Below are 12,270 nucleotides of genomic sequence, written 5' to 3' on the forward strand. Positions count from 1 at the left end.
TATTCACAAAAAACTACCATCCAAAACTATTCACCTAAGACTACTCTAATATTATCTTAACCGACGTATCTGAATCCGTAATTTGCCTAACAATCTTTGAGGGTGCTTCGCTCTCGCTTATGGCATCATCATCTATCTTCCGCATAGCATAGTCCCAAAAGAGAGCACCATAAATTGGCATCAAATTGAGTGATTTGCAAAGAGAAAGAGGGCCCATCGAAATTGAGTACTTCGGTTAGTATACCTCTGGTAGCCCTCTTGTGGGACATTGAATCCGGCATTGGAGAGAAAAATGAGAGCTTTTGTCACGACTCCGGTTCGCCTTCCGTGAACCATTGTGACGGTACCTAGTCCTCTACGACTAGGTAAGCCTAAATTGCGGAAGATAACCAAAGTGCGGAATAAAATAAATTAAAATAGAATGAAGAGTGATAGAAAAGTATTTAAAAGTACCGCTCGGCATGCACAATATTTAACTCTCAACCAATACATACTTCCAAGACCCGGAAACCCATGAATTACAAGCTAAGGATCACTACACAATACTCTAACTCCAGAATATCTAACAAGGAAAAGAAATACAGAAGGGCAAATGTTTAAAAGCTAGAATAGAAAGACTCCTCGGTCTGTGGACGTGGCAGATATACCTCGAAGTCGATGGAGCAGTCGCCTCGCCTCAAGGGTGATAGGACTGAGTCGCAGTACCTGGATCTGCACATGAAAAAGATGCGCAGAAGGGGAATGAGTACACCACAATGGTACTTAGTAAGTGTCAAGCCTAACCTCGATCGGGTAGTGACGAGGAAGGTCAGGGCCCTACTGAGATAAAATAAAAAATATAAGACATGACAGTACAAGATAAGCAGTACAGTTAAAAACTAACAATAAAAATTTAATACAGGAAAACAAGGAATTCAATAACTGAAACAGAGGCAAAAACAATCACAAGAAAATAAAAGGGGATCTCTCAGTATCCCGAGGATCTCTTAGTACCCTCAATAAATGCCAGAGATCTCTTGATATCCCAAGGATCTCTCGGTATCCTCAATATATGTTAGGGATCTCTTGGTATCCCGAGGATCTCTTGGTATCCTCAATATGTGCTAGGGATCTCTTGGTATCCTAAAAATGCGTGTTAGGGATCTCTCGATATCCCGAGGATCTCTTGGTATCCCGAGGATCTCTTGGTATCCTCAATATTCGTGCTAGGGATCTCTCGTTATCCCGCGCCTCAACTCAAATCATAAATACGGGCAGGGGATCTCCCGGGATGACGTCCCGTAGTCCCAAAGTAAAACACACAGCAACAACACAAGGAATACTCATTTAAGCTCAATTTCGTACCAAGTAAACAAGCAATTCTAACTAACATGCTTCACATAATACAATCAAGGCAGGTTAAGCAAGTAAGCAATTAAGTCAATTAAACATATGCTTTTCTAGGCTAACAACAGGCTTAAATTGCAAGTAGTATAAGACAGAAAAAAGGAACACAATTTAAATTACTTAAACAAAACCGGATTTTTCAACAATTAGCTCAAGTACGCACTCGTCACCTCACGTACAAGGCATTTCAATTATCAAATATATCAAATCTTGAGGGGAAGGTCCCCCACACAAGGTTAGGCAAGTCACTTAACTCAAACCGGCTCAAAATCAACCCGAAACTACGCTCTTGCCACGAGTACTCAACTCTAAATGGCCCAAATCTATTCAATTCAATTGCATAATGTAAATAACACTTCAAGAAACTGATTCTACAAAGAAATTCTAAGCTAATACATGAAATTAGGTAAAATGACAAAAATGCCCCTTGGGCCCACGTCTCGGAACCGGGTAAAATTTATATTTTCAGAATCCTCACATTCTCCCGAGTTCATTCATACCAAAATTATCCAAATCTAAGGTCAAATTCCCAATCAAAAGTCGAATTTTAGGTCTAAGAACTTTCTTCCAACTTTTTCCCAATTATCATCTCCAATCCGAAATTAAATGATGAATTCATGTTTGGATTAATGGGTTGTGAGCACGTGATTTTTGCCCTATATGAGAATCACTCCCAAAAAATTCAAAATAAAATAATTTTCCTTTGTATACAATTTTTGTATTTTTGTGGTATTTTTGTATAATTATTTTTATCTATGCATGTTTATTTGTTAAATTAATAAAAAAATACAAAAAATATGTCGCATTTGCATTTAGGATTTAATCCTACAATTTTTAGTAATTAAGTTTGTTTTACAAAAATAAAAATTACTAAAATAGGCATCGTTTGCATTTTTAGCATTTAATGTCCAAATATACAATTTTATGCTTAATTACTACTTAATTATGCGTTAATTGTTATTGGAAATTAATTTGCGCTTTTATAACTTAATTTAGTTCTTAATAATAATTTAAGTATTTTATAATTTAATTCTAGAAAAATAAAAAGAAGAAAAAGAGCAAAAATACAAAGAAATATCGGATTGGGCCATTTCTTCAAATTTCAACCCCAAGCCCAAACAATTCTCCAATCTCCCCCATGACCCGGTCCATTTCAAACCGGGTCGACCCAATCCATAACCCAACACCCCCTATCTTGCATTTCAAAAAAAAAACAAAGCAAAACAAAACAAAACAAAAAAAAGGAAGAAAACCCTAAAAAATCCCTCTCTCTCATCCCCCCCTTTCTCTTTCTCTCTTTTCTTCTTCTTCTTCAAGCATCCAAACACCCCATCCATGGCTTCCCTTCCCCCGCCTCTTCTCCTTCACATACATACACACACAACCACGACAACACAACACACACACACCCGCCGCCCGTGTTTCTTCTTCTTCTTCAAGATCGCGAGTGTTTCTTCTTCTTCTTCTTCAAGTTCACGTTGATCGTTGCTTCTTCTTCTTCCTCACTTCATGATGCTACGTGACTGCTTCGTCCAGCATCTACTGCTGCTCACGTTTTGCGTTGCTGCTGCCCCGTCCGGCATCGCTTCCACGGTTGTCCGCTACCTCTCCTTCAAGCTCTTCGTTTGTCCGTTCGTGATCGTCTTCGGCGTCAAATGATTTTGGTGCGATATTTGTTTCCGGGCAGATTTGTTTCCATTCAAGTTCATCATTATTTCAATCCGGTTAATGGGTTTTTGAGTTTCATTTTTTGTCCGTAATTTGTTTGATATTTTTCGGATCCAAAATCGATAAATGATTCGATTCTTGTTTTGTTTGTTCATCATTGAAATAATTTTTTTTTAGTTTGTTCATATGTTTGGTTGGTTTAATTTTCAGATTCAAATGAAAATTTAATTAATTGATTTTCAGTTTATTTCATGTTAATTTAATTTTTGCAAAAAAGGAATTGTTGGTTTAGGTTTAATATTTTAGATTTAGTTTAAATCGCTTGAATCCGTTGTTTGTTTAATATAGATTTCATTCATGATCATGTATCTTTGTTATTTTTTATTGTTGGATTTAATTAAGAAAGATTAATTGATTATTTGAAGATTAATGATTTGAATATGTTTATTTGTTTTGTTTAAGTTCAATTCGAAATTTGAATAAAGTTTGTTATTGTGGTTGAATCTTTTCATTCATGTTCATACTTTGTTTGATTGATCTTGAATCCAAAATTTGTATAGTTTGATTTTCTTATTTATTGTTTATTATTTATGATTATTTCTTGAATTTGTCTCATAATCTTGTTTAAGTTTAATATAGGAATTGTTTGTTGTAATGTTGTTAGAGTTGATTTTAAGTTCAATATTATTGAATTTAGAAATCTGAATATACTTGTTTGTTGTTGTTGTTGTTGTTAAATCTGAAAATAGGTTTGTTTGTTGCTAAAATATTGTTCAATCAAATTTTAGTTGTTCTTTGTTGTTCAATTTGTGTTCATGTGATTTGTTGTTGAAATGTTGAAGAAATCATGTTCATGTGATTTGTTGTTGAAAAATTGAAGAAATCATGTTCATGTGATTTGTTATTTGAACATTGTTAGAAATTGATCATATTTTCTATATTTTGGTTAAGTTTGATTAATTGATTGTTATAGCTGATGGGGTAGTTTTGGTAATTTGTAGTACGTTCAGGGGTAAAATGGTAATTGCAATAAGGTCGGAGGGGTAGTTTGGTAATTGAACATTTTGTAATTCTTTATGTTAAGCATGGGGGACAAAATATAATGGGGTGGGTTTTTGATATAATTGTTTAATTTAATGGGGGACAAGACAAAATGTAGTGGATGGGAATCTTGTATTTGTTTATGGTAGGCATGGGGGACAAAATATAATGGGGTGGGGTTGATACATTTATTTAATGTAATGGGGATGAATAGGAAGAATAATGGGTTTGGTAGGAAAAAGTATTGATTTATTAGTTAATTAAAGGGTTTGGGAATGTGATATATATAGGAGGTCTTGGACAGATATAAAAACACAGACAGAGAATAGAGAGAGAACAGATTAGAGAGAAAAAAAGAGCTGAACATTTATTCCGAAAAAAACATTGAAACTCTCAAGAAAAGAAAAAACATACAAAGAAAAATAAAAAAAAAAGTTGAAAATTAGAAGAGAGAGTAGTACACACCTGATAAATATTCTGGTATACAGGTGTAGAAATTAAGGGTTGAAGATTAACTAGCCTTTCAAAAATCTGAAAATTTCCCTTGGTTTCTGTCCGTTATTTTCGGCATTCCTGGATTTTATTTTGAATTTTTCAAATCTGTCACTGGGGTTTTCGTTGACTGGTTATTGCTAGTTAAATACAATAGTACCCTGTCACTGGTATACTCGTCGTTCCTGGATTAATGGGTTACAAGCAAAAAGGAGTTAAGAATTGTTACCCAATCGATACCTCTAAAAATCCCTCAAAACCTCGCTCAAATCCGAGCTCCCAAGCTTTAGTTTTCACAAAAATGGCTAACCCTCAACTTTGAAATTATATATTCTGCCCAGACGCGTTCTTCTTCGCGAATACGAGACTACTATCGCGAATGCGATGCAAAAAAATCTACTAGCCAACTTCCTCTTTCGCGAACGCGAGGTCCACTCGCGAACGCGTTGCTCACACTGGCAGACCCTACGCGAATGCGAGGACCATGTCGTGAACGTGAAGACCAACGGGTCCATACCTTCGCGAACGCGAGACCTCATCGCGAGCGCGAAGCATGATTCAGCTGCTTCACCCAGATGCTCTACGCGAATGCGAGACTCTCTCGCGAACGCGATGAATGTTTCCTCAGCAACACAACAGTAGAAAATCTGCAATCTTTCCAAGTCCAAAATTGGTCCGTTGAGCATCCGAAACACACCCGAGGACCCCGGGACCTCAACCAACCCTGTCAACCAATCCTAAAACATCATTCAAACTTGTTCCAACCTTCAGAACGTTCAAAACAACATCAAAACACCTATTTTTCATCGGATTCAAGCCTAAGAATTCCAAAAACTCTAAAAATATGCTTTCGATCAAAAAGTCTATCAAACCTCATCCGAATGACCTGAAATTTTGCACACACGTCACATTAAACACTACGGAGCTACTCCAACTTTAGGAATTCCATTCAGACCCTCGGATCAAAACCTCATATCGAACTGGAAACTTCAAAAATTCAACTTTCGACATTTCAAGTCTAAATTAGCTATGGACCTCCAAAACACAATCCGAACACGCCCCCTAAGCTCGAAATCACCCAACGAAGCTAACAGAGACATCGTATTTCCATTCTGAGGACATCTTCACACTGTTTCGACTACAGTTAACTTTTCAACACTTAAGCTCTCATTTAGGGACTAAGTGTCCCAAAACTCTCCGAAACTCAAAACCGAACATCCCGACAAATCAAAATAGTAGAAATAAACTTGGGGAAAGCAGTTAATGGGGGATCATGGCGTAAATTCTTAAAATGAGCAGACGGGTCGTCACATCCTCCTACACTTAAACATTCGTTCATCCTCGAATGAGCATAGAGACATACCTGAAGTGGTGAAAAGATAAGGGGTAACGGCTGCACATATCCTTCTCGGTCTCCCAGGTCGCATCCTCGACCGACTGACCCTGCCACTGAACCTTTACGCAACGATGTTCTTTGACCTCAACTTTTTTACCTACCTGTCCAATATTTCCACTGGCTCCTCAACATAAGATAGATCCTTGTCCAACTGGACTGAACTGAAATCCAACACGTGCGACGGATCACCGTGATACCTCCGGAGCATCGAAACATAAAATACCGGATGAACTCCTGCCAAGCTGGGAGATAAAGCAAGCTCATAAGCAACCTCCCCAACACGCCTCAATATCTCAAAAAGACCAATAAACCTCGGACTCAACTTCCCTTTCTTCCAAAATCTCTCATAATGCCCTTCTTAGGCAAAACCCGAAGCAGAACCCGCTCTCCAACCATATAGGAAACATCACGAACCTTGCAGTCCGTGTAACTCTTCTGTCTGGATTGGGATGTACAGAGTCTATCCTGAATCACCTTAACCTTTTTCAAAGCATCCTGAACCAAGTCTGTGCCCAACAATCTAACCTCACCTGGCTCAGACCAACCCACTGGGGATCTACACCGTCTTCCATATAAAGCCTCATACGGTGCCATCTGAATACTGGATTGATAGCTGTTGTTGTAAGCAAACTCCGCTAATGGAAAGAAATGATCCCAAGACCCTCCAAACTCAATCACATACGCACGAATCATATCCTCAAGAATCTAAATAGTGCGCTCAGACTATCCATCCGTCTGAGGGTGAAATGATGTACTCAACTCTACCCGAGTACCCAACTCATGCTGAACGGCCCTCCAGAACGTGATGTGAACTGAGTACCTCTATCTGAAATGATGGACACTGGAATACCAAGCAGACGAACAATCTCCCAGATATAGATCTCCGCCAACCGCTCCTAGGAATAAGTAGTACACACAGGAATAAAGTGAGTGGACTTGGTCAGCCGATCCACAATCACCCAAATAGCATCGAACTTCCTCAAAGTCCGTGGGAGCCCAAATACAAAGTCCATGGTGATCCGCTCCCACTTCCACTCCGGAATCTCTATCTGCTGAAGCAACCCACCCGGTCTCTAGTGCTCATACTTCACATGCTGACAGTTGAGGCACCGAGCTACAAATCCAACTATATCTTTCTTCATCCATCTCCACTAGTAGTGCTACCTCAAATCCTGATACATCTTCACGGCACCCGGATGAATGGAATACCGTGAGCTATGGGCCTCCTCAAGAATCAACTCTCAAAGCCCATCAACATTGGGTACACAAATCCGACCCTGCATCCTCAATACCCCATCATCACCAATAGTCACATCTCTGGCATCACCGTGTTAAACCTTGTCCTTGAGGACAAGCAAATGAGGGTCATCATACTACCGCTCCCTGATGCGATCAAATAAGGAAGACCGAGAAACCACGCAAGCTAAAACCTGACTGGGCACCGAAAGATCCAATATCACTAACTGGCTGGCTAAGGCCTGAACATCCATCTCCATAGGCCTCTCCGATGCTGGTAAATAAGCTAAACTCCCCAAACTCCCTACCCGGCGACTTAAAGCATCGGCCACCATATTGGTCTTGCCCGGGTGGTACAAAATAGTGATGTTATAGTCCTTCAGCAACTCTAACCACCTCCTCTGGCAAATATTTAGATCCTTTTGCTTGAACAAGTGTTGCAAGCTCCGATGGTCAGTATAAATCTAACAAGGCACCCCGTATAAATAATAGTGCCAGATCTTCAGGGCGTGAACAATGGCAGCTAACTCAAGGTCGTGGACCGGATAGTTCTTCTCATGTACCTTTAATTGTCGGGACGCGTAGGCAATCACCCTACCGTCTTGCATCAACACCGCTCTGAGGCCAATCCTCGAGGCATCACAATAAATCGTATAAGACACCAAACCTGTGGGCAGTATCAAAATTGGGGTTGTAGTCAATGCTGTCTTGAGCTTCTGAAAGCTTGCCTCACACTCCTCCATTAACTGGAACGGAGCACCCTACTGGGTCAACCTGGTCATAGGGGCTACAATCGATGAAAACTCCTCCATAAAACGATGGTAGTAGCCCGCCAAGCCAAGGAAACTGCGAATCTTGGTAGCTGAGGATGGTCTGGGACAACTCTGCATGGCCTCTATTTTCTTTGGATCCACCTGAATACCCTCACTCGATACCACGTGACCTAAGATTGCCATTGAATCCAACCAAAACTCACATTTCGAGAACTTAGCATATAACTTCTTCTCTATCAGAGTTTGAAGCACAGTCCTCAAGTGCTACTCATGATCTTCCCGGCTCCGGGAATACACTAGAATATTATCAATAAAGACAATGACGAACGAGTCAAGAGACGGCCGGAACACACTGTGCATCAAATGCATAAAGGCTGCTAGGGCATTGGTCAGCCCAAATGACATAATAAGGAACTCATAATGACCATACCGAGTCCTGAAAGCAGCCTTTAGGATATTTGGATACCGAATCTTCAATTGATGGTAACTTGAGCGCAAATCAATCTTAGAAAACACCCGTGCGCCCTGAAGTTGGTCAAACAAATCATCAATACGAGGCAAAGGATAACGGTTCTTCACTGTAACCTTATTTAATTGGCGATAATCAATACACATACGCATAAAACCATCCTTTTTCTTCACAAACAAGACAGGAGCACCCTAGGGTGATACACTAGGTCGAATAAAACCCTTGTCAAGCAATTCCTGTAACTGATCCTTCAACTCCTTCAACTCAGGAGAAGCCATATGATATGGAGGAATAGAAATGGGCTGAGTGCCCGGCAACAGATCAATGCCAAAATCAATATCTCTATCAGGCGGCATACTTAGAAGGTCAGCTGGAAACATATCGGGAAAATCCCATACTACTGGGATTGAATCAACTGAAGGGGTATCAATACTGACATCTCTCACATAAGCAAAATATGCATCACACCCCTTCTCAACCATACGTTGAGCTTTAAGAAAAGAAATAACTCTACTGGGAGTGTGATCTAAACTACCCCTCCACTCAACACGTGGTACACCTGGCATAGCCAGCGTCACAGTTTTGGCGTGACAATCAAGAATAACATAATGGGGAAACAACCAAACCATGCCCAAGATAATGTCAAAATCTACCATGCTGAGCAACAATAGATCGGCTCTGGTCTCAAAACCACTAAGAGCAACCAAACACGACCGATAAACGTGGTCCACAATAAGAGAATCTCCCACATGAGTAGAAACATAAACAGGGGAATTCAAAGAATCCTGAGATACACCCAAATGTGGGGCAAAATAAGAAGACACATAAGAATAAGTGGAGCCTGGATCGAATAGAACCGATGCTTCTCTGTGACAAACCATTATAATACTTGTGATGATAGAATCAGAGGCAACAGCCTTGGTACGGGCAGGAAGGGCATAGTATCGGGCCTGGCCTCCCCCTCTAGGGTAACCTCTACCTCCCGACCTCCATCTATGGCTGGCTGAGTAGGTGGGGTAGCAATTGGAGTTGTAACTATAGCCTGAGAACTCTAGGGGGCGCGCTGTGGCTGAGAAGTCTGTGGAGGCGCACTCCTCCCAAGTCTAGGGCAATCCCTCACCACATGGCGTGTGTCACCACACTCAAAACAAGCTCTGGGAGGATGTGGTAGCTGTGACTGAATCAGGCCAAGTCTACTGGACAGACCTCTGAAAGCACCTCGCGTAGGAGACGCGCTAGATACCGGAGGTGCACAGTAAAGCTCTTGAGGTCTAGGAGGAGCTGGAATACCACTGGCTGCTGGAAGAGTTGAATGAATAGGGCGACTTATATAACCCCTAACATGACGGCCTGCAGCTGGGGCACGGGCACCGGAATAATTTCCCGACTCTCGAGACCTCTTGGCCTCCCTCTCCTCTCTCCCTAGCATGCATACCCTCAATCCTCCTAGCAATGCGCACCACCTGCTGATAAGAAATATCCATCTCCAACTCACGAGCCATGCTAGACCTGATGCTGGGAATAAGGCCCTCAATAAACTGGCGAACCCTCTCACGAACAGTAAAAACTAAGGCTAATGCATGCCTAGTCAAACTAGTGTAATGGACATCATACTCTGAGACAATCATAGCACCCTGGCGCAAATGCTCAAACTCTGCGCGCCATGCGTCCCTAAGGCTCTGAGGAACATACTCTCTCAGGAACAAATCTGAAAACTGAGTCCAAGTCAGTGAAGTAGCCTTATTCGGACTGTCTAACTCATAGGTGCGCTACCACTTATAGGCGACTCCTCGAAGCTAGAAGGTAGTGAAGGAAATCCCAATCGATCTTGATATACCCATGATACGGAGAAAGCGGTAACTCTCATCTAGAAATCCTAGAGCATCCTTCGATGCTAGACCACTGAATATTGGAGGCTTGTACTTCTTGAACCTCTTAAGCCCCAGCTACTCCTCCTCGGAAGCCGCTGCCCTACCCTCAGGCTGAACTGGCATTGCAGGCGGTACAGGAATAATCTCAGGGACCTGCTCAACATGCACTCACTGCTCAGGAGTACGGGCAACGGGAGTCTATGCTCCTCCCCCAGCCTGAGATGTGCTGCAGCAAAGGGAAGCAACCTCGCCTGAGCCAGAGTGGTGTACATGCTCATGAAATGTGCTAGAGCCTCCTGAAGTGCTGGAGTAGTAGTAGTAGTAGGCGTGTTAGGTGCCTGGACTCTGACTAGAACTACTGGTGGTACCTCGGCGGCAGCTCGCACAGGTGCTCTGGCTGCACCACATGTGCGTCCTCAGCCTCTACCCCGGCCCCGGCCTCTAACGGCTGCAGTAGGGGGTGCGGGTGCCTGATCATCTCGGGTAGCACGTGTCCACACCATCTGTGAGAGAATACAAGACAGAAGTTTAGAATTGTGATGTCAAAATATCGCACGACAAGGAAATCAAATGAAGTGGATAAATAGAATGTGATGTTAAAATAGAATGAAGAGTGATAAAACAGTGTTTAAAAGTGCCGCTCGGCATACACAATATTTAACTCTCAACCAATACATACTTCTAAGACCCGGAAACCCATGAATCACAAGCTAAGGATCACTACACAGTACTCTAACTCCAGAATATCTAACAAGGAAAAGAAATACAGAAGGGCAAATGTTTAAAAACTAGAATAGAAAAGGACTCCTCGGTCTGTAGACGTGGCAGATATACCTCGAAGTCGATGGAGCAGTCGCCTCGCCTCAAGGGTGATAGGACTGAGTCGCAGTACCTGGATCTGCACATGAAAAAATGCGCAGAAGGGGCATGACTACACCACAGCGGTACTTAGTAAATGCCAAGCCTAACCTCAGTCGGGTAGTGACGAGGAAGGTCAGGGCCCTACTGAGATAAAATAAAGAAGATACGACATGGAAGTACAATTGAAAACTAACGATAAGAATTTAATACAGGAAAACAAGGAATTCAATAGCTAAAACAGAGGCAAAAACAATTACAAGGAAATAACTGGGGATCTCTCAGTATCCTGAGGATCTCTTGGTACCCTCAATAAACGCCAGGGATCTCTTGTTATCCCGAGGATCTCTCGGTATCCTCAATATATGCTAGGGATTTTTTGGTATCCCGAGGATCTCTCGGTATCCTCAATATGTGCTAGGGATCTCTTGGTATCCCGAGGATCTCTTGGTATCCTCAATATACGTGCTAGGGTTCTCTCGGTATCCCAAGGATCTCTTGGTATCCTCAATATCCGTGCTAGGGATCTCTCGGTATCCCTCACCTCAGCTCAAATCATAAATACGGGCAGGGGATCTTCCGGGATGCCGCCCCGTAGTCCCAAAGTAAAACACGCAGCAACAATACAAGGAATACTCATTTAAGCTCAATTTCGTACCAAGTAAACAAGTAATTCTAACTAACATGCTTCACATAATACAATCAAGGCAGGTTAAGCAAGTAAGCAATTAAGTTAATTAATTATGCTTTTCTAGGCTAACAACAGGCTTAAATTGCAAGTAGTATAAGACAGGAAAAAGGAACACAATTAAAATTACTTAAAGAAAACCGGATTTTTCAACAATTAGCTCATGTATGCACTCGTCACCTTACATACAAGGCATTTCAATTATCAAATATATCAAATCCTAAGGGGAAGGTACCCCACACAAGGTTAGGCAAGCCACTTACCTCGAACCGGCTCAAAATCGACCCCAAACCATGCTCTTGCCACGAGTACTCGACTCCAAATGGCCCAAATCTATTCAATTCAATTGCATAATGTAAATAACACTTCAACTAACTGATTTTACACAGAAA

The sequence above is a fragment of the Nicotiana tabacum genome, chromosome 3 (genome assembly GCF_000715075.1).
Source record: "Nicotiana tabacum cultivar K326 chromosome 3, ASM71507v2, whole genome shotgun sequence".
NCBI lineage: Eukaryota > Viridiplantae > Streptophyta > Magnoliopsida > Solanales > Solanaceae > Nicotiana > Nicotiana tabacum.